At 33.5% G+C, this 23,300-nt stretch overlaps 1 protein-coding gene and 1 pseudogene across 19 annotated transcripts in view; one reads left to right on the forward strand and one right to left on the reverse strand.

Moving 5' to 3' along the window:
• The window catches only part of Ccdc91 (coiled-coil domain containing 91), a 401,979-nt gene that overhangs the window by 234,254 nt on the left and 144,425 nt on the right, over positions 1 to 23,300 (forward strand). The window lies entirely within an intron of this gene.
• LOC106010268 (deoxynucleotidyltransferase terminal-interacting protein 2 pseudogene) lies at positions 19,528 to 21,852 on the reverse strand (annotated as a pseudogene).

A 23,300-nucleotide genomic window follows, 5' to 3' on the forward strand; every position in this document is an offset into this window, starting at 1 on the left:
GAGAGTTATTATTGTACTGTGTTTATTGAATCCTGTCACTACATTATTTTTCCAGTGTTTTTTCCCTTTTCTGTTGCTTTGTTTGTGTTGTTGTTGTTGTTGTTGTTCTTGTTGTTTAACTGTTCTCCCAGTTAGAGGTATACTTTCCTTAGGGCTCTCCGTGCTGTTGTCCTCCCTGTCTCTACTTACTGTTCTTTTAAGTATGCTCTTCAGTGCTGGTTTAATAGTCATGTATCCTTTAGGATTTTGTTGTCATTGAAACTCTTTGCTTCTCCATCAATTTTGGAGGCTAATTTTATAGGTTATAAAAGTCTGGGTTGACTTTTTTGAGGGGAGGTTTGAAAAACTTATCTGTAAGTTCTCCTAGCCTTTAAGATTTGTACTGAGAGGGCTGGGGTTTAGCTCAGTGGCACTGCACTGCCTCACAAGCGCAAGCTCCTGAGTTCAATCCCCAGTACACACAAACAGACACAGATCTGCTATAATTCTGATAGCTTTGTCTTTATAAGTTACTTTCTGTTTTTCCTCTAACAGTTTTTAGTATTCTTTCCTTTGTTGAATTTTTAGAATTTTGATAATAATGTAACAGAGAAAGGTTCTTTTCTGTTTTTGGCTAAATGGGATTATAGATCTTGTACTTAAATATTGATTTCTAGAGCTCATCTTGCACAATTCTCTTCTCACAGAGCTTTTCTGGACTGTCTGTTGTTCAATGCCTGACAAATATTGTTTCATGTTTTCTGTTTTCTTAATTTTTAAGTTATTTAAGGAGAAGGGTAAATCTGATTTCTGTTTATGGTTTTGATCACGAGTAAAAGTAGATGTTGGCTTTTAAGTTGGCAATGGGTTGACAAAAATAATAAGGCCTAAGGAATATAAACGAAAAGGTATAAAACCTAAGAAATTATGAAAAATTGAAGAATACAAGAAGATAAGAGATCTGTAAGATTTTTAACACATCATCTTTGTACTATAGGTTTAACTTATAAAAACAAGTAATAGTTTTGAAGTCTCTTATTTCTTGTTATCTGTGATGTCAAAAATTGAATGTGGACATGAATACAGGTAAAAAAGAATAATTAAATACTCAGTGGCTAAAATGAAATATATTTTGTGACCAGTGTTTTTGATATTACAGAAAATAAAGTACTAATTGAAGAATAATTTGAGAAACATGTTTATATTACAGAGAAAATTAATGAAGAGATTAAAAAAGGAGAGAAAATCTGAAAGGCTTATAAACTTGATCATTGAGCTCTAACATAAATAATGGTCATTTTTATAGAAATAAAAAGACAGATGAAGTAAAAGCAGCAATCATTGCCATTACAACCATTTGTAATGGAAAAAATCCGTCAAACTCCAAAACAAATAATCCTTTGAGAGAGAAGTTTCTAGAGTACCAACTATCAACTAATAAGATCCAGTGGAAATTTACAAGGTGGGCACGAGGTGGGCCAAAACCATAATCAACAAATAAGATTACAAGTACAGTCACCCAGGTAATATTGAGAGACATCAATCTCCCCTTAGCCCATTTCCTTTCCTGAAATTCCTTGTTCATTCTATGTAAGTTTGCTATGTGACTTTTTTTCCCATTTGATCTCCATTTAATCAATAGCTTTCCCATTTGATTCCCATTTAATCAATATCAAATTATTGATGTACATTGTCTTTTTTATCCATTCATTTATACGTTCTTCATTTTCAAATATTTTATAAGAATAAGAAACATTTTTGCATTTTTTTATACCAAATCCTGAACGTAAATCCTGATGATATTACATTGAAAATTCTGGTTTGCTCCATGTGGAAAGCCAAAGTAATACCAGATAATTATAATGAAATAACAGTTACTGTTAAAATGGGGTAAGCATAAAATGTTGTGAAGACAGGACTATTTAATCTCACATTATCATACTATATTGGTATAGCCAGGCCAACAAGTAAAATTATTAGTCTTATTTTCCTCATCCTGTGTTAGTTTCAGATCAGATTGGTTTTACAAACAAAATTCAGTCATTTTTTATGAAACAAAATGACACAAGAAAAGTTTAAACAAAGGCTGCTTTGTCAATCTAATTCCAATAAAGAGTAAATAGAAGTCACTATCAACAAAGTATCTACTTTTATCTCATGAGAATACTGGACAGAATTGAGTAAAAGCCATTTTATAAGCCTATTTTTAATATTGATCAGTCAGTATCATTGGAGGATAACAACCAAGAATCATTTACTTAGGCATCACAATTAGTAACATCAATTCAACACTTCTGCATGCCACATAGTACAGGAAGCCCCTTCCATGTGCTGTGCTTAAAATTGCTGTACAGAAACACTGTGTTGTAACAGCATTGTTTACTCAGTAATTTAATAACTTGAGCAATATCACACAGCTAATGGGTAACAAAATTTAGATTTGGTTCTAGATCTGACTTGAAAATTTAAAGCAAGCTAATATAAATACAAGGAAAATTTAATGACAACTCAGCTAGGGATAATTAAACATACCAATGTGTACTCTTGTATCTGTTAGATAAACAAATAAGTTTTAATTTACTATTAATTGGGGTCCTAAAGAAAGGGAGAAAAAATATTAAGTGGCCATATGTAAATAGTATACACCTCTAGTCCTATTGCAAAATAAATTAATCATTTCCTCAGCAATCTTCATATATTTTTCTCCCTATAGAACAGTATGTATATCAACAGAATACTAGTTTCATTAAATATAAATTTTGAAAATCTGAAATTAACATGTAGGTATTTCAACATAATAATTTACAAGTAGAAAGAGTACATGATAATGAAGCTTATCTTTGTCCAATGCCTGGAGAAAGTTTATAAAATTTAAATGACATAACTTAATAGTCTTAGATTAGAAACAGAGGCTATAAATTGAATGAAGCTCTGCTCTTTCAAATTTCTTAAAAGCTCTTACAATTGTTTATAGTCCACTACTGACTATACTGTATTAATGCTGTACAGCCACTTTATCCCTGCAATACTCTGCTAAGCTATAGATGATAAAAGTATAGCTGAGAGAATTATGTGTCTTGCCCTAAATCACACAGCTGGCAAATAGAAGTATTCACATTGTGATTTCAGATGTTACATTCATGTTGTCATATTCCCTGCATTGCAGATACTAACACACAAAACACACATACACACACACAACAAAAACAAAAATTTGCTGCTGCTTTCATCATACTTTGTGGCATTTCCACTTCAACTTTAGATTTAGTTTCCAGCTATGTAAAGTCCTGGCAGTCTTATTCTTATGTTAGTGTTAGACCTTGTGAAACTTCAGTGGATCATATTATTTATGTCAGAAACAAATACTCTGGGCATCTGTCAGTCCTCTAATTACATTTCATTATCTTTACCAAACAAGTCTTTCAGATTGTATACTAAGAAATGATATTAAATTCTGCAACATTATTTTTATGATGTTTTCTTCTTTCATCCAATAAAATATACTAAGTTCTTGAGAAAATGTAAATGTCTAGTGTAAATTGGCAGGTGACAACAATCAATATTTGACTCATTTCAAATAATCAAACTAATTTACTTCATAAAATTAGCAGTTATATTTTAAAATCTGCCTGAAATTCCTTGTGTTTTCTGATACAGCCTGTTACCTAGAAAATATGTAGAAAATTTGATGTTTGTAAGTTTCTTATACTGTTTGTTTATCTTTTAGGTTGATGTGGCTTTTTATTTTTATTTTTTTTGGTACCAGGGATCGAACTCGGGCTTTTGGCCTTGCTCAGCAGGCAGCGAAACCACTGAGCTAAATCCCCTAATGTGGCTTTTTAAAGGATGCTGACCACTTATAGTGCTTTTCCAATTTGTTTGTAAATTTTCTATGTTGCTTGTTTATGGGAGTTTTGTTTAGACATCATCTACTGTCTGTGTTGTAGTGATAACCTGCATTTACATCTTTTTACGCACCCTTTCAGATATGCCACATACTTAATGTTGTTTGTATAATCTATGTGTCATTCAGCTTCACTATTACTATTACAAAATACCCAACACTTGCAGTTTAGTGGAGAAGTTGCTTAATTTGGAGAACAGCTCAGGGGATCGAGTCCATGGTTGACTGGCTTCAAGGCAAATGCATCATGGTGGAAAGGGCTGGCAGAGGAAACCTCCTTACTTCATGGCAGTAGGAAGCAGCGAGAGGAGAGAGGCACCTTGGAGAGGCCTGGACCCCTACCGGCACCTCCCCATTGACACACCTTTTCTTTTCTTTTCTTTCTGTTTTTTGTTTTCTAATTCTTTTTTTTTCCCCCATTAAGTTTATTGGTACATTTTAGGTATAAGATACAGTTACATTTGTCATTGGGATGTTGTACTTTTACATGATGTATCTTGGTTCTTATTTTTTCCCCTTCCCTTGCCCTCCCTTCACCCCCTCCACCCTTCCCTATTTGCAAAGACATTGTTTCCATTTTTTTCCTTTTCTCATATTTTTTCTTTTCCCTTCTTTCCTTTCCCCTACCCCTCCCACTTCCCCTACTCCTTTAGATCTTTTCTTCCTATTATACAATATCAATTATACATTTTTGAAATTGCAATATCAAGATCTAGGAGACATTACCACAGATTTTACAGAATTTAAAAGGATACAGAAAGCATATTACAAAAATCTTTTTTGAAATAAATTTGACAACTTCTAAGAAGTACCTTGGAAGACAAATTAATGAAACTGACTCTGGAGGAAATATAAAATTTGAATAGCACCTATTAAGGAAAGTATATTCCTAGCTTGAAAACCTACCTATATGACAACACCTTTTCAACTAGACCCCACTTCTTAACACCACACTCAAGTTGAACTCATCAGTAGATTAACCCACTGATGAAGATAGAGCCCCCGAGATCCAGTCACCTTCCAAAGCTCCACCTCTGAACACTTGAGACTTTTTGGGGACATTTTAGATCTAAAGCATTAGAGTTATTCATTTACATTAACATTGAGGAATTCTGGCAGTCATCTCTATTGTGTATTGCAAAAGTATAATCACAACAAATTATTAAGTGTAGCTTTTTTACAGATTCAAGCAGAATTCATGTAATCAGTGTTTAATTCAGTACTAATTTTTGGAATTACTTTTCATGGTGATATTATACAGGTAACATGGGGTAAAAGAGTAGTTATCAAAATTTAAATTTTATAAGAAATAATGATGTAAGCTCCTTATAAATTTTCTACTCAATTTTATATACAATGGTTATAAAACAGTAACAACACCACTAATTGTATTACTTTTATAAGAGTTACAATGTTATTTTATTTCATGGTATTCAATCAGGATTATTTGAGTGTCATTCTTGTAAAACAGGCAAAATAAATTGTTCCTTGACATCCTTTATCTGGCAGGAAAAACTGCTAATCATTGTCTCATAGTGATGTGTTAGCAAATTGTAGCTAGCCATAAAATTATTTTTCTCTGACTACATATTTTACTTTTTATTCCTCATTTACAGTGAATTTAATGACTCCTAGTACAGCTGCAAAATGAATTATTAAAGAATGATAACTCTGTAAGCAAGATTGATTTGTTAAGAAAATGTCAGGCTAACAACTTTTTTGAGGGACAGATTTGTTAGGCTTATAAGTTAGGAAGGACACATTATTTAAGCTTTCGTAAATCAAGTGTCTCACAAAATCCTTGTGAATTCAAGTTGGACATGTATAAGAACTAGTACATTTGGGAAAAAATATGTATTGATATGTGGTTACAGGAAAGACAGCATGTTATCTACATCCTTGTGCTGTTCAATATTTTTACCAATTATTGGGATGAAAAGATTTAAAATATTTTTACATTTGTATATTGACATGAAGTCATTTTTAAGAGTATTTTAGAAGACTAGAATAGTGAGGCTATGCAAACAAAATTCAAAAGAAATAAATATCAGAGTCTTAAAATGTCTGTATTGGGAGAATTAGGAAGAGCTAAATTGTATATTTAATTTCAGCTATACAATATATTTAATGTTGAATTTTTTAACAGTAGTTTAAAAAATTTTTTAAAACTAATATTTTCATCTTGTTAATTGAAATTTAGTTTCTAAAAATAGAGGAGTATTAAACTTTTGAAAGGTTATATTAAAATTAGAACATATTTGAAGGTAAGCAAATAAGCAAATACTAAACTGAAGTAAATACAAAGCTGAAGAGATAAAGGTGCATGATAAGAAAAATAGCTGAAGGCAATTGAAACAATTGCCTTTTGGAATATTATATGGAAAAAAATTAGACTTTTTTTACATTATTACGGAACTGCTATTGAAACTATAAGTCAACATTTCAGCTCAATATGAAAATTCAGGACTGTATTATAATGAACTGATCAGCTATTTTAGTCCAGAGCTAGTGAATAAGGTAGATGAGGACACATCATAATGTTCTCACGAGTCTATCTTCCCATTGGACAGCAATCACCAGCAGCATTCACCATATTTTTTTATCACACCTCATAAAGACAGGAAAGAGGACTTTCAGAACTGCTTCAGAAAATTGGCAAAAACAATGGGATAAATTTGTTTGAAGGGAGGAGGAGTATTTTGAGAGAGACTAATGGTAATGTTTCTTTTCTGTGACAAATGTTAAAAATTTAAATATTCATCATACATTTTGATTACCTCTTGTTCGTGGTATGTCTTATTTCTACTTTTCAACACTTTAAATATTTCTCTATGCTCTTTTTATTTGTTTTTTTACATAGTTTCTAAAGAGATATATGTTATAATTCTGAGAGTATTTTGTTGTTTGGTAATTCTGACTTTCTAAAAAGAATTCCTGTTTTTACCCCTGCAGTTTGAATATGGTACTTACTCTTATTTGTAGATTATTTGGTATTTATCACTTAGGTTTTCTGACCTTTCATCTGAGGTTTGCCATTTGTAGTTCATTTTATAAAATTCTTAGGCATATATAAGAATTAATAAAATTCTTAATCATATATTTTTTCTGCTTTATTCTTTCTTCTACTTTTACTATTTCATTTTCACTTTTATTGCATGTTTTAAAATTGTCTCATAATTCCTTACTGCTTTGGTCTTTTTTGTTTGCCTTTGTTTTTCCAGTTTTTTCCTAAGTAAATTTTTACTCTAAACATATTTATGATTCTTTCATTGACATGTTGATTTGTTGATGAACTCTTTAAATACGTTCTTTTCTATTTTGATTTTTACATCTTTTTTCTCTTTTTTAAACTTTTACCTGTACATTATCCATCTGTTATTGTGTGTTGCCTATTTTTTCCATTGGATTCCTCCACATACTTTTATTTATTTATTTATATATTTTTTAGTACCAGGGATCGAACTCAGGTCCTTGCACTTGCGCAGCAGGTGGCGAAACCACTGAGCTAAATCCCCGGCATCCTCAACATACTAATTATTGTTATTCTCAGTTTGATAGTAGCAAAAACTTTTGTCATATCTGAAATTGGATCTGATGCGGTCTTTGATTCTTCAGACTTTCTAGCTTTTTGTCATGTCTTATAATTTATGTTAAAAGATAGTAACTATGATATTATGTAATGGGAACTGAGGTAAATGGATTTTTAGTGGCAAGTTGCATGTTAATCTTGCTAGGAATGGGCTGTAATTTTTTCAGTTGCTCTGTTTCTATTGAGTTCAAATTTTAGTGTCCTTTTTTTTTTCTCCTCTATTTTCTTTAGCTTTCACAAGAACTCCTCCTTCGATAATTTTGTAGTTCTTTTAGCTATTAATTACTGTTAGTGAAACATAGAGCAAGGTTTTTTGGCAAGGCAAATTAAGCTTAATCACCAAATTAATGTTACGGTTAAATCTCAGGGAGCTAGTGACCTTCATACATATTTATTAGCTTTTTTTCCCCTCATTTTTTGTGAGACAGGAAGTCTAGAAAGAGCTGCAATCTTGGTATACCCTTTCAGGTAATAAAAAGTTCTGGTAAAGTCCTTTCCCCTGAAGAATAGAATTTTGTTATGGAGAGTGCTCTGGACATATTTCACAATGCTTCTCATTTTCTTTTCCTGCATGACCCATGAGGGGGTCTTTTCACAGTGAGCTCCTGATGTGATTCTTGTGAAGATCTAAGACTTTGGGGACCCATGAGTTCCCATTCTCATCTGTATCTCATCCTTTCTCCACTAATGCCTCAGTAAAAATTCAAGCTTTTCTATCAGTTTGTCCCCAGCAGCTCTGTTCTAGTAAGCAGATCTTGGTTGTGATTCACTGAATATACCTTCCTCTTTCTTCAGACTTTGAGGTGTCAATATGCCTGTGACAGTTCTGATGGATCTAAGGAACACCACTGATCTTATTTGTTCCATTATTTTTTTTTCTTGTAAGAATCAGAAGAGAGATGTCTTCTGGGCTCTTGTGTCAGATCTGAAACCAGAAGTGTGAACATGTTTTTATTACTTTATAAAATTTTGGTAGTTTTGCAAATTTATTTCAAACATCAAATGTTTTTGTAGAACTCTGTCACTCACTAGTCTCATGAAGAAGCCCAATAAAGGCATGCTAGATCTAGTTAAAGTGGGCATAGAAATGTCAAGTATTCTGCTAGATGGAACGTGAACTGTTGGTACTTACCATAAACAAAACAGGACCAGGGCTGAACCCTTTCGAGCTATTGTTTATTTGTCAAGTAATCTGTCTTTTATTGGTGTTAGGACTTAATATTGTATTTTTCATGACATGTTGTACTCACTCATGATTATTCACAATGTTTACTGTGTGTCTTCATACTTTATTGAGAAACAGTTTATTTTGGAGAGGATAAAAAACACGTATTTTAAAATACATATTTTATGTGAATGAAAAAAAAAGCATTCTGCTTGAAATTCTCATCTAGGAATGTGTATTTCTTGTACAAGAAGAAGACAGGCATTATCTTTTTATTTTCTATATTCTTTCTCTAGGTGGAAGTATAATTTTTATGGAAATATGTCAAAGTGGTTTGATATAATTACTTCTTTTCCTATCTAAAAGATACTAAGATTTGGTAATCTTTCCCAAGATGTTGTTACCAAATCTACATTTTATGATAATTATAAGATTTATGTAAGAGACCTTTCTTAAGTCTTCTAACAACTTCACAGTCTTAAAAATCTCAGCTAGATTTTGCTGAGTGGGACGAAGAGTCTGATATGTAAATTGTTTTATTGACCTTCCCATTTCTGTCGTGTTATGTATACTTCTGACCTGTTTTTTCACTGAACCGGTAATTTAGTCCATTACTGGTATGTGTAAATCTTAGCCACAGCTATTTCCCAAGGTGGTTTGGATCTGACAAGTGGTTGGCATTGATGTCCAGCAGGAAATCTTGCAAACCAAATGATTGGTGTAGTTCACTGTAACCTTGTTAAAGCATTGGTCAAGTTGCCCTTAGGGGAGTTATTTAATTCATTTCCCAATAATGTTTGTGTACAAGTTTTAGATGACCACTGCTGTTTTTCTTCTTTCATCATGATTCAGAAAAAAACACTTCCCCTTTTTTTTTTTTTTTTTTTTTTAATCAGGGTCAACTATTTATCCAATACTCTTTTTTTTCTTTATGTTATCTTTAGGCAGTCATTTTGATAACTGCTAGAACTTCCTTAGAACATTAGTATCCATGATAATATAAACTTAATTTGGGAGCTTTCATCATGCCAGGCATTGACCTAAAAAGCATTTTTAAAAATGGAAAACATTCTGTCTCTTAAGAAACTAATAAACATGGAGACAGATGTAAAATAATTTATAATAAGCTAAAAAATAAAATTCTGCGGGGTTATAGATAAAGCAACAGATTTACTTCTTCAGTTATCAGGGAAGAAGTTTCATTTTGTGGGACTTGAAAAATTAAATAGTGCACATGTATTTTTCTTCAGTTTTACTGAAATATTCACACTGTTAAATCCATCCATTGTTAATTCACTATATTCTATTAATTTGACAGACTTAATGGACTATACAATGACCACTTAAATCAAGATAAAATACATTTTCCTCATACTCCTTTGTAATCCATTTGTACATCTGTTTTTCAAAGATATCCAACATAGTCTCACTAGAAAAAAAATTTTTGGCTCTACTTTTCTGATAAAGAATTATTTTATTCTGTATGGTATATTTTAGCCAGATCTTTCTAGATTTGGATTAGTTGTGTGTCTTAAAAAGGTAACTTAGGAAAGACTATAATGAATGTTAATCTTTTAATAATGTTCTAGTCATGTATTAATTTTCACCTTTTGTTACAGTAGCTATTTCCATTAGCTATGAGAAGTGATGTGATTCAAAACTATATTACTTTTATTTTATTCTGTAATGATGGAATTGAACCTAGGACCTCTTGCATGCTGTGCAAGTACTTTACCGCTGAGCTACATCCTCAGCCCAAAACCATCATCTTGAATAATCAACTGAGTTCTCTATAAAGATTTTAGAAAGCCTGTAGCAGGCCAAAAGAACAAGCTGATGGTTTTACAAAGAAAGGTTAAAATTTAATTTTTGTGATTTTAGAAAAGCCCTGACATGCCCACAGAATAAGCTGATGTTTATTAAGAAGAAAGATTAGAAGTAGGACAATGAGAGTCCATAGGTAAAATGAGTGTTTTAATTTATGAACTTAGAGGCAATAATACCTAACATGTAGAACTCATTCTGTTTGTTAGGATCATTCTCAGTACATCTTTGTGTGATTTAGGAAGGCAGATATATTCCCTGCCCTAAAGGAGTTCAGAGCCTGGGATTGGAATTTTATTTCTAGCATTATACTTATTCATATTCAACATTATTAAATAGATGTTCCACTGTATTTGCTGTAAGGAAAGTGTGTGTGTGTGTGTGTGTGTGTGAAAGAAACCTAAGAAATTGTGTATAGATTCAATTACATTTTGTTTATGAAATTATTAGTGTTCACTATTTAAAGGTGAAAATTGTTTCACACTTCTATTCTGTGTTTTGCACATGTAATTACCTTTCCTTTCCTGTAGTATTTTTTTGACATCTCTATCCCCTACTCATTCTTACTCAGTGAATGGGAAATTCTTTATATGATGGTGAGTAGGAAGAAATAGATGAACTTGGAGGGTTTAGTTACTTCCCCTTTAGCACATTTTCTTGTGTCTACTTACCTACAGTGAGTACATTTTCACTATTTTTCTTTATATTAGGTCACATCAAGAAATACTTTGTCCATGCCAGGGTTGACGTATACTTGGTCAGTGCTGTAGTTGACTAATAAGTGTGTCTCATTCAGTACAAAATTTCATTTAGAATTGAGGAAAAAAATTGCAAATATGCCCTTTTTCAAGCTCTCTTCATTATTGATTCTTAATTATTTCATTGTCATCAGAATTAATGTATATAGATATATACATAGAGGACATGGGTGCTATTTTGTTATCCTACTGATTTCCTACTGGTCCATCTGTTGAGTGTTGAGAGATATGTGTTAAAATCACTGCTGTAATAATGAAGCTGTCAATTTTTCCTTACAGCTCCCTCAGTCTTTCCCATATGTAATATGTAGCTATGTTTTAGATACATACAAATTTACCTTTGTTCTATTTTCCTGGTGCCATTTTGTAGCTGTCTATTTTTTAGTAAAATCTATTTTAGATATTAATATATTTCAACTTTATATTCAGTAAAATTTGACAAATATATTTTCTCTATCCATTAATTTTCAGTCTTTCTGGTTTTGTTTTGGTTTTTTCCTGGTACTGGGATTGAACTCAGGATCTTGCACTTGCCAGGCAAGCATGGTGCCACTGAGCTACATCCCTGGTCCAAGATATATTTTGTAAACAACACATAGGAAGATTATGTTTTTAATTTGATCTAACAGTCTTTCTGTTTTAATAGACTAATCTTTAGAGTATTTTTACATTTACAGCAAAATTAACTGGAAAATATAAAAGAGTTTACATATACCTCATGTTCCCACGCACATATAACCTCTTAAAAATGTGAACTTCCTGTATCACAGTAGTACCTCAATCACATTCCATGAACCTACATTGACATGTCATTATCACCCAAAGTACTACATGCTTTCCTTTAGGGTTCACTTTTAGTGATACATATTCTAAGAGTTTTGACAAATTTATAATGACACCAATCCAACAGCAGTATACAAACTAATTTAACTGCCCTAATAATTCTCCATTTGCTGCTTAATAACCCTTACCTCACCCAACCCCTGATAAATGATATTTTATTATCTCCTTATTCCTTTTCTAGAAGTCATAAAGCGAGAATCATAAAAATGTAGCATTGTCAGATTGGCTTTTTTGACTTAATAACATGAATTTAAGATTCCATTATGTTTTTCATGGCTTGATCACTCATTTTTTTAACACAAAATAATATTTTGTTGTCTGGATATACCATAATTGATTTATCTATTTTGGTTGCTTCAAAGTTTTAGCAATTATGAATAAAATTGCTGTGAACATGTGTGTATAGTTATTTGTGTGAACACAAGTTTTCAATTTGAGTAAATACCAAGGAAGCATAATTGCTGGATTATAAGGGAAAACTATATTTAGTTTTGTAAGACAGTGGTGAACTCTACCGAAGTGCCTAAACTGTTTTGTATGCACACCCACAGTCAATGAGAATTCCTCTTGCTTCACCTCCATACCAGCACTTGGTGGTAACATTTTCCTGGGCTCTGGCCATTCGAATGGTTATAATGCTATCTCAACATTTTAATTTCCAAATCCCCAATGACTTGTAATATTGAGTATCTTCTCATATAATCACTTGCCATTGAGTATCTTCTTTGGTTAGCTGTGTACTAAATTCTTTCACCCATTTTTTATATTTTTCTTTTTAGTTGTTGAATGTTAAGAGGTCTTTCTGTATTTTGGATAACAGTCTTTTATTAGATGTCTTTTTCAAGTATTCTTGTAATCTGTAGTCTGTTGTTTTACTCCTGTTTTCTTTCACAAAGCAGAAACTTTTAATTTTAATGAATATGCCTTTTGTGATGCATATAATAATTGTTCACCTTGATCCAGGTTAACAAGATTTTTCTCTTATATTGTGTTTTAGTAGTTTTATATTTTTGTGTTTAACATTTGCATTTCTATTTATGGTGTCTCTCTCTCTCTTTATTATATATATATATATGATGTGAATTCCAGTTGTTCTAGCACCATTTTTTTTTTCATTAAGTTTATTGGTACATTTTAGGTATACAATACAGTTACATTCATCATTGGGATCTTGTACCATTACATGAGTCTCTTGGTTCTTATTTTTTTTCCCCTTCCCTTGCCCTCCCTTCACCCCCTCCACCCTTCCCTATTTTCATAGACCTTGTTTCTGTTTTTTTCTCCTTCTCATATTTTTTCCTTTCCCTTTTTTCCCTTCCCCTACCCCTCCCAATTCCCCTGCTCTTTTAGACCTTTTCTTCCTGTTACACAATATCAGTTATACATTTTCTAAATTACAATACTAAGATCTAGGGACATTACCACAGATTTTACAGAATTTAAAAGGATATAGAAAGCATATTACAAAAATATTTTTTGACATAAATTTGACAACTTCTAAGAAGTAACTTAGAAGACAAATTAATGAAACTAACTCTGGAGGAAATATAAAATTTGAATAGCACCTATTAAAGAAAGTATATTCCTAGCTTGAAAACCTACCAAATGACAACAGCAGGCTCATAAACATTTTAACTGATAAATTATATCAAACAATTAAAGCAGAAAAAAGAAGGAACACTTCTCCCCTCATTTTAGGAACTCAACATTGTGCTAATCTTAAAATTGGATAAAGATAATGGAAGAAAAAAGTATGAACATAGATAGAAATTTGTTTAACAAAACAAACTATTGGAAGTCAGATCTGGCAGGATGTAGAAAGTGGTTTTGTTATAGGGATGGCAGTGTTGGTTCAGCATTGGAAGATCCACCCCCAAAAGTCATCATTTTAACAGAGGAAAGGAAAAAGCCATATGATCCTGCCACTAGTTGGAGAAAAAGTATTGGACCAAATTCTACAGCTGTTCATGGTAAAAGCTATCAGGAGACTAGAAGTAGAACAGAAACTTCTCAACAAATTAAAGACATGTACTCCATACTTCCAGCGAGAACGCCTTGTATGAATGGAGAAGATACAATGCTTTCTCCTTAAGGTGGGGAACAAGGGCAGATATGCTTACTCTTCATCTGTCTATTAAACTTTGAAACCTAGTCCCCACCTAAATAGTCCGGCAATAAAATGATGCAACTAGGATAGGATTGGCATGGCAGAAGCAAAATCTTTATATGTAGATGAAATGATCATCTACAGAGAAAATACTAAGAAATCTCTAGGAGCCCCTAGAACTTGTACTTGAATTTAGCAAGATTAGAAAACACAAGTTATATATAAAAATTCAGGTCTGTGTATACTTTCTATAAACGAAGAACTGGATATTGAAATTTAAAAGTTATGTAAGTGTAAAAAGGACCCAGAAAAGCCAAAAACAAAAACAGTGTTGGAAGACGTTTAGCATCCAATTTTAAGACTTCTTCTAAAGCTACAGTAATCAAGGCAGTGTTGGTGTAAGGAAAGACATATAGATCATTTGAATAAAACAGAGAATCTAGAAATAGAACCACACATATATGGTCCACTGAGTTTTGAAAGATTATTTTACATTAGCATTTTATAGAATATGAACTCGATTCAAGAGCCGAGGAAGAGATAGTGTCTTCAGCAAACGGCACTAGAACACCTGGTATCCGTATATAAAAAATTACCCTCAACCCTTTTATTCCATACATGAAAATAACTTGAAGGGATCTATGAGCCTAAATAAGAAAGCCTAAAAGTATAAAACTTTAAGAAAAAATTATAAAGGAAAATATTTATGAATTCAGGGTAGGCAAGAACTACCTAGGATACAAAAAAACATGATGTATAAAAGAAAAAAAATTGATAAATGAGATTCCATCAAAATTTAGAACTTTAAATGACATCATTAAAATGAAAAGTAGTCCTTAAACAGACCATATTTACAATGCATATAACCTATGACCAGAATATAAAGAACTCTTACAGCTCATTAATAGACAACCCAATTAAAATGTAGACATAAGAAAATGATAAATAGCTAGTATAGCGGAAAGAATGGTGTGCAACTCTAGAATCAGAAAAATACTAATCAGTACAATAATAAGATTGAATTATACACTCATTAGGGAGATGAAGTTAAAAGTTTTAAAAGCTTTGTCATGACTTTTTCTTTTTGTTGGATTCTCCCCCTTTCTGTTTAATTTGTCACTCCCAATGGATTCATTCTGCTGGGTTTCCTGGGGTCGTGATCCTCATTGTCTTTTCCTAGGGTATTGTCTAAAATTTTTTGGAGTGCCAGTTTGGTATTCATGAAGTTCCTGGGGTGCTCTTTATCATGAGAGTGTCTTATTTCTCCATCAATTTTGAAAGATAGTTTTGCAGGGTACATCAGTCTGCGTTGGAGGCTGTTTTCCTTTAGGGCTTGGAATATGTCACTTCAAGCTCTTCTTGCCTTGAGGGTTTGCTTTGAGAAGTCTGCTGTGATTCTGATGGGCTCTCCTTTGTATGTGATTTGTTTCTTTTCTCTCACTGCTTGTAAAATTTTATTCTTCTGTTGAATTTCTGGCATCCTAACTATTATATGCCTATGTATAGATTTTTTTTCATCAAGGCTAGCTGGAGTCTTATATGCCTCACTTATCTGTATGTCAAGTTCTTTTCCCTTCTTGGGAAGTTTTCTGCCATCACTTCTGTGAAGAATGTTTTTATGTCATGTGCACTCTCTCCTCTTTCTTCATTGACTCCAATCAGTCTTATGTTATTCTTGTTTGCATCGTCTAGCAGCTGCTGGATTGATTTCTCATGTTCCCTTACAATTTTAAAGCAATTTTTCTTTTCTTGGTCACTGATTGCAATCTTATCTTCTATATGTGAAATTCTATCCTCACATTGGTTCATTCTGCTACACACACTTTCGATGGAGGTTTTAGTCTCCTGGCAAACTGTTTGCATCTGTTTTCTGGATTCCATTTGTTTCCTATGTTGGGATTCCATCATATTCCTCAGATCCTCTATTTTTTTAATCTGTGTCCTCTCTAGATTTATTAATCATGTCTTGCACTATGAGCACAATCTGTGCTGTTATCTGAGTAATTATTTCTGGTTTCATTTTTCCCAGATCCTCTTTTGTTTCCAGTTGAGAGAGTCCAGGTGGTTGAGTATCAGATTGTTCCATCTTGTTTCCCTTTGACGTTGCTGTAGGTGATCTGGAAGTCTGTTTTTGAAGCTTGTTTAAGTGTCTTCTCATTTCTACGGGTGGCGGGGTGCTTCTGGCGTCCGCACAGCTCACCTTCTCTGCCCTAAGAGCATGGGATGGTGGCGGGAGAGCTTCCTTTCGGGTACTGGGACCGGCTCACCTTCTCTGCCCTAGGAGCATGGCTGTCGGTATGGGAGCTTCTTTCCGGGTGCTGGGATCGGCTCAGCTTCTCAGCCCTAGGAGCTTGAGATGGCGGTGGGGGAGCTTCCTTCCAGGTGCTGGGACCAGCTCGCCTTCTCTGACTGGCACCATTTTTTAAAACACTACCTTTTCTTGATTGTTACTCCTTTTCAAACATCAGTTGCCTATAGATGAGACTATTTTTTGCTTTTCTGCTATTATTTTACTAGCCTTTTCATGTACCAATACCATGATTCATAAATCATAGCTTTTTTTTCTGGGAATTTGATTGAAATTGCATTGAAACAGTAGCTTGAAGAGGAGACAGCTGACGTCTTAACACCACTGAGTCTTTCCATGAACATGGCCTGATTCTCCATTCTCCATTTATTTAGTAGTTCTTTTATTTCACAAGAACTTTTAGTTCTTCTCATTTAGGTCTTGTATGTATTTTTCTTTTTTAGTATAGAGTTAACTATTTCATTTTTTGCCAGCTAATATAAATGCTAAAGTATTTTTAATTCCAAATCCATTTGTTCCTTGCTGGTGTATTGCAGTGTGAGTGACCTTTTGAGTATAAACCTTGTGTATCAGTTAATGTGAGTTTTCAACTTGACTGTATTAAGAGATTCCTGAAGAGATAATTGGATCATAGGGTGCTATACTCATTCGTGGGTTAATCCATTGATGTTTATAACTGAATGTGCTGTTAGGAGGTAGGACCCAGTTGGCAGAGGTTGCTCCCTGGAAGCGTACCTCTGGAGGGTGTAACTCTTGTTGGAGCTATTCACCTGGTTCTGCTTCCCAGCTACCATAAATTGAGCCTTACTCTGTTGTGAACTTTTACCTTAGTTTATCTACCATGGAGCCAGCTGACCATGGACTGAACCCCCTGAAACTCTCAGCCAAATTAAACCTCTATTCCTTCAATTTATGTGTGTTAGGTATTATATCCCAGAAATAAAAAAACTACCAATATGCCTGATGTCCAGCAACCTTACTGTAAACACTTCTTAGGTCCAGGGGTTGTATTGTTGGTTTCCTTTTCATCTTCTACATAGACAATTCTGTTTCCTGTGAATAAAGCTGAACTTTCTTGTCATTCTTTATAACTTTTATTTTTTTTTGTTTTTGTACATTATTATATTGTATCATCATGTTGAAAAGCAGTAGTAAAGAGAAAAGCCTTTAAGGGAAAACTTCAAGTCACCATTAAATATGTTAGCTATAGATTTATTTGTGGATGTTCTTTATTAAGCTCTAGATTTTTTTGTAGATGTTCTTTATCAAACTGAGTAGGTTTCCCAATTTTCCTAGTTTGATGTTTTTATCTTGTAGCCATGTTGGATTTTGTCAAAATTTTGTCTGTGTCAGTTGATATGATCTTGCCTTTCCTCTGTTTTTGAAAACATGAATTAAATTAATTTAATATGCTGAATCAGCTTTGCATACCTGAGATAAATTCTATTTGGTATGGTGTATGTTTTTATTGGACCTCTTGTATTCTGTTTATTTAATGGGATTTGACTTGCTGATATTTCTTGAGGATTTGTTTGCATCTATTTCCTGAGGGATATTGATGTGATGTTTTCTTTTCTTATAATATCTTTGTCTGGTTTTCTCTTTATTGTGATGTTGAACTCATGGAGTAGATTAATAATTATTCCCTATTTTTTATCTTGTATATCTTTAAGAAATTATAGACATTTACATTCCTTAAATGTTTGTTACCATTCACCCATCCAATCTGAATCTGGTACTTTTTGTTTCGGAAGGTTGATAATTATTCATTTAATATCTTTAAAAGTGATATGCATACCCATATAGTTACTTTATTATCTGAATTTTGACAGTTTGTATTTTTTAAGGATTTGATCCACATAAATTGTCAAGTTTGTGAGCATAGATTTGTCATAGCATTATTTTATTTTCTTTTGAATGTCCATGGTATCTATCATAATAGATCCTCATTCATTCCTGAAGTTAATAATTTGTGTCCTCTTTTTCCTGCTTAGTCCAGTTAGGGTCCTCAGTAATTTCTATTTACAAATCAAGATTTTATTTAGTATGAGAATTCGGGGATCATATTTAGATCCAAGTCCTAACAAGTAGCTTACAGAAATAGTTATTTCTTCTTCCTGTTTTGATACTTAACTCTGTCATATGAATTCTGTATTACACAAAAGGCAAAATAATTTTGAAATAAAAGTTTTTCTATAAAAGAGAAAACATATAAATGCTTTCCTAACTTCAACAGTGAAAGTTATTGTTATCTCTTGTGTTTACTAGGTTGCTTGTGACCCCAAACAGTAAAAGTAAAATATGAGATTTTACGTTCATTAAAATTTAAAATAGTATGCTAGGAAAATAAAGATACAGTAAACAATGATATGAAGGCGGCTGCAGCTCACCAAGAAGCATTACAGAAATGACCAATGTCCTTGGTGCCAGAAAGCATCTTAGCCAGAATGTATACTCGTGTTACTGGAGTTTAGATAAACTGAGCCACTTTACCTTCTGGCCAAATTAAAATGCTATTTTTCAGTCCTGTTTTGCTTGAAATAAAACAATAAATGTAGGTTAAGATCATTTTTCCTCCTGTTTCTGGATCTGAATTTGCAGCTAATTATAGGGCATGACCTGTCTACCAACTCCCCTGTACATGTATACACACACACACACACGCACGCACACACATGTATATTCACAGTAACTAAGGTATTATTTATACACTCATTAAAAAAAGTTCTTTGAACATATTAGCAAATGCTATACCCTTTAATTAAATTTTCCTTAAATAACCAAGCCCTGAAAACCTAATAAAAATGTTATTTATCTTAAAATGATTGACATTCTTTTCCCCTTAAACATTCTAAGCCAGAACAGGTCTTTTGTAAACATGTTATTTTTATTCCAAAGGGCATGTGATTGATTCCCTGTCAATTTTATTTCCAAACAGAAATCCCTATATAAACAGTCAGTCTATATTAAATTTGTGATGGCGTTAGTCTTCTAAACTTCTTTTACAAATAAAGAGAAGATGTAAAATAATGGGATTTGTTTGGTGAATATTAATTATGAAATTTCTTCTTCTTTCTGAACTTTTTTCCTGCTGCATTTGCTGCTTTTTCAGCCATGATCTCTGAGTACTTCCTTTGGTTATATCTTCTGAACTCAGAATCAACCAGCAGTTCTTCCACAATAGTCCTTTTCCTTTGCTTACTGGGAATTCGTGAATGGTAGAAATGAGCTGGGTTGTCAACAATAGTTCCAATCTGGAAATACTTAAAGAAGTCATCTTGGTCATTTTTCTTGTAAAGTCTTTTTAGGTCCATGCTTGCTGTCATCTTCAGAGCTTTGGGATCATTTTTAAGTTCATCAGTCAATTCTGGAGCTTTTATACCAAAACCAACCATCACCTGCAGTTTTTTGTAGTAGCTCTTTCCTGCATTTTTTCTGAAGTTGACACTTTGATTCCTTCCCTATGTGGTGGAACACAATAGTTTTTTTCAAAATCAGGTACAATAACAGCTTTCTGTAGAAGCTAATTTTTCTTTTTCTCCTTGATCTGTATTAGAGTTGTCTTTTTAGACTGAAGTTTTTCTGCATTGAAATTAATGTACACACCACCCAAATGCTTGATACTCACTCCAGCATCTATACTGCTACTTGTCAACTTCAGAAGTTTAGACTTTGTGTTATTTAGTAAGTCATCTTCATCACTATACTCATCTTTATTTATGTCACTGTCTGCTGGTTCTTCTTCACTGTTCTCATCCTCCTCCTCTTCTTTTTCTCCCTCAGTGGAAACCTCACTTGCCTTATCTTCCAAGTAAAATTTTTATCAACATTCAATCCAGGAGTTGTGTCAATCACAAAGAATGCATTGTCCTGAGATGTATTTTCTGAGTTTCCATTTAATGATTCCTTTTGACCAGTGTTTTCAACAAAACACAGTATCCTCTTTACCTTCAGTGCTTTCAGATTGCTGGCCTTCATCACTGTTGAGAACTAGTAAGACAGAATCCTCTATATCCTGAGACTGGTTGAGCTCAGATTTGTTCAGTCTGGTATCGCATTCAAGATCTACACTCCTTTCACTGTTGTTGTCCTCACTGACAACTTTATTTGCGGACTCTTCATCATCACCACCATGATGACCACTGAACTTTGTCAGGTCGCTTATTTTTACAGTGCTTTTTCTCTCTTCATTCCATCTGTTCACGTCCACAACTGCAAATGTTTGAGCTAATGATTTCATTACAGCTTCACAGTTCAGATTTGAGGGCTCTGATGTGGTTTTATTATTTTGAAGGGTTGAATGATTTTAAGAAACTAACTGAAGGCTAGGGTCCTTAAGTTTAGAAAGACATTTCAGCTTACAGTGGACACTGGAGTAGGTGCAATTATGACCTGCCTTCTCCTAGTTATTCTTAGAATAGGCTCCTGCATCTCAGCACAATTTGACTCTGCATCAGAGAACTGTTCATCAGTAGATGGTTCAGTTAACTCTGCTAAGAGCCTGTAGTCCTTTTCTTCCTCTTTCCAGTTTTAGGAGTTCTATAGATTGAACTTTGTTTCCCAGCAGTCTGTGATTCAGCTGTACTTTGGTTATCAGGTCCAGATTCCTTCTTGCTTTCTGAATGTACCTGAATTCCTTCAGCAGCAGAACTCTTCACATATCGGAGGAAAAAGCTGCTGGGTTCCTTTCATCTCAGAATCCGAAGAATGTGGCAGTGGCCCAGAACCAACAGGCGGTGTCACCCGGGTCGGTCCACTCTATGACAAAGGGAGTTGGTGCTGGGCCAGCCCAGTCTCCTCGCATGGTAAGGATGACCTTCACTGCAGCCCCGTTAACTAAGGCTTGCATGTGGTGGCCGGAATCTTCCTCAGTACATACAGTGTTAACACTAAGGTTTAAAGGACTGTGCTGTGCATCTGCATTAAGGTGCTGAAGGACCTAAGGCGAGCTACCTAGTTTCCTCAGTAATTTCTGTTAAACTTTTCAAAAAGTGAGCTTTGACTCTTGTTGAGATTTTCTATTTTTTGTTTCACTGATGTCTACTATTGCTCTCACTTTTTTGCTTACTTTAGAACTCACTCCTAATATTCTTTCCTGACACGATGATTTTAGTCAATTTTTTGTTACTACCACAGATTCCAAAGATAATTTATAAAAGATCTAGTTTATTTTGGTTCACATTTTAGGGTTTCAATGCATTATAGTCCTGGTTGCTTTGGGCCTCTGTGCAGCACATCATGGTTAAGGGTGTGTGGAAAAACAAAGCCCCTCTCTCCCTGGCAAGGAAGCAAAGGAGAGAAAGTCCAGAAGCAAGGTCGCCTGACCCTTCAAAGGGATGCCCCAGGGACCCTAAAGGCCGTCTCCTAATGGCCATCTTCTAAAGGCCCCATCTCCTCCTGGGGGTGCCACTCTGTACAGCAAGGCTTTACCACCTGAGCTTTGGACAACTCTTCAGATCCAAAATGTAGCCCTAGAAGCTTAAATTATTGATTTAAATTTTTAATGTATGCATTCAATGCTAAAAATGTCTTCTAAGCATTGGTTTTGATTCATTTCACAAATTTCGGTAAATTGTATTCTCATCTTCTAGATCCAAATTTTTTAAGAAATTTATTGAGATTTTTGTCTTTGTTCCAAATATTATTTAAAAGTATTTAATCTCCAAGTGAGATTTTGCATCTGTCCCATTTCTGGAATATAATTATAATATGATTTGTGTTCTTTTACATTTCTGAGGGAAGGTCTTGTTAAGAACAGAAGTGTTTAAGATATTGAAAATTACTCCCTCTTCTTTTCATGGAAAAATTTTGGTTTTTTGATGTTTACTGTCAAGCCAGTGAGCTCTTGGAGATAAAGTTTGTGAAATTGTGGATGACTATGATTGTTTCTCGCCAGGGGTTTTAACACATAACTTCACACACGGTGATTATCAATTTATTGATTTCAGTTCAGATTTTTCTTCCCTAGTAAGAAAATTTCTACCTGGAAGTTTCAACTGGTAAAATGATTTTTTTTTTTTAATTTACCAGTCTCTTCAGTTTTTGTCAGTGGTTTGCCCTATAATTTCACTTCCCCAACATATCTTAGCAAAATTGTTCAGTTTTCAGTCTATCATTTTACTTGTCAGTGCATAGTGGTAACTACTAAGCTTATTCCATACCTTCTGGATCACAGTCTGTTTTAACTGAAGAGTTTAGTATGTTTCCATTTATTGTTACTACTTTTATTGTATAATTTGAGGTTTCTAAACATTTTCTTCCTTAATATTTTATTTTCTTAGTTTATATTTTGAAGTCATAAGAAGTATAATCAACAGCAGAACATTTAAATTTTTTTAAATTACAGTAAAAGACACATTGCTGTTAATCCCCCTCAAAGTACTCCCCTTCCTTTGAACACACTTATCCCATTATCCTTGCCACTTTCTGAAGTAATTCTGGAAATCCTCTTTCATCTTTTTACTTGTGCAGTTATGGTTGCCTCTGTATCCTGAATTGATTCAAAACATTTACTTTTTATGGTCATTTTGACTTTGGGGAAGAGCCATAGATTTCATGATGCCAGATCCGGTGAATAGATGGATTTTGACAAGAATCTTCTTTTGTGTTGGACGACACTCAGTGTCAGCATTCACTGGATTTATTATACCTCATAAAACTCGCAAAAGAGGACTTCCAGAATTGCCTAAGAAAGTGGCAAGAAAGTGCCTAAGAAAGATGGCATAAATGTGCTTGAAACAAGGAGGAAGTTTTTGAGGGTAATTAGTGGCAAAATGTCTTTTATTGTAATAATTTTTAAAGTTTAAACATTCACCATATATTT

This window comes from Heterocephalus glaber, unplaced genomic scaffold (assembly GCF_053883595.1).
Source record: "Heterocephalus glaber isolate CG9 unplaced genomic scaffold, H.glaber_assembly_v1.0 deba00001733, whole genome shotgun sequence".
NCBI classification, from domain to species: Eukaryota; Metazoa; Chordata; class Mammalia; order Rodentia; family Bathyergidae; genus Heterocephalus; species Heterocephalus glaber.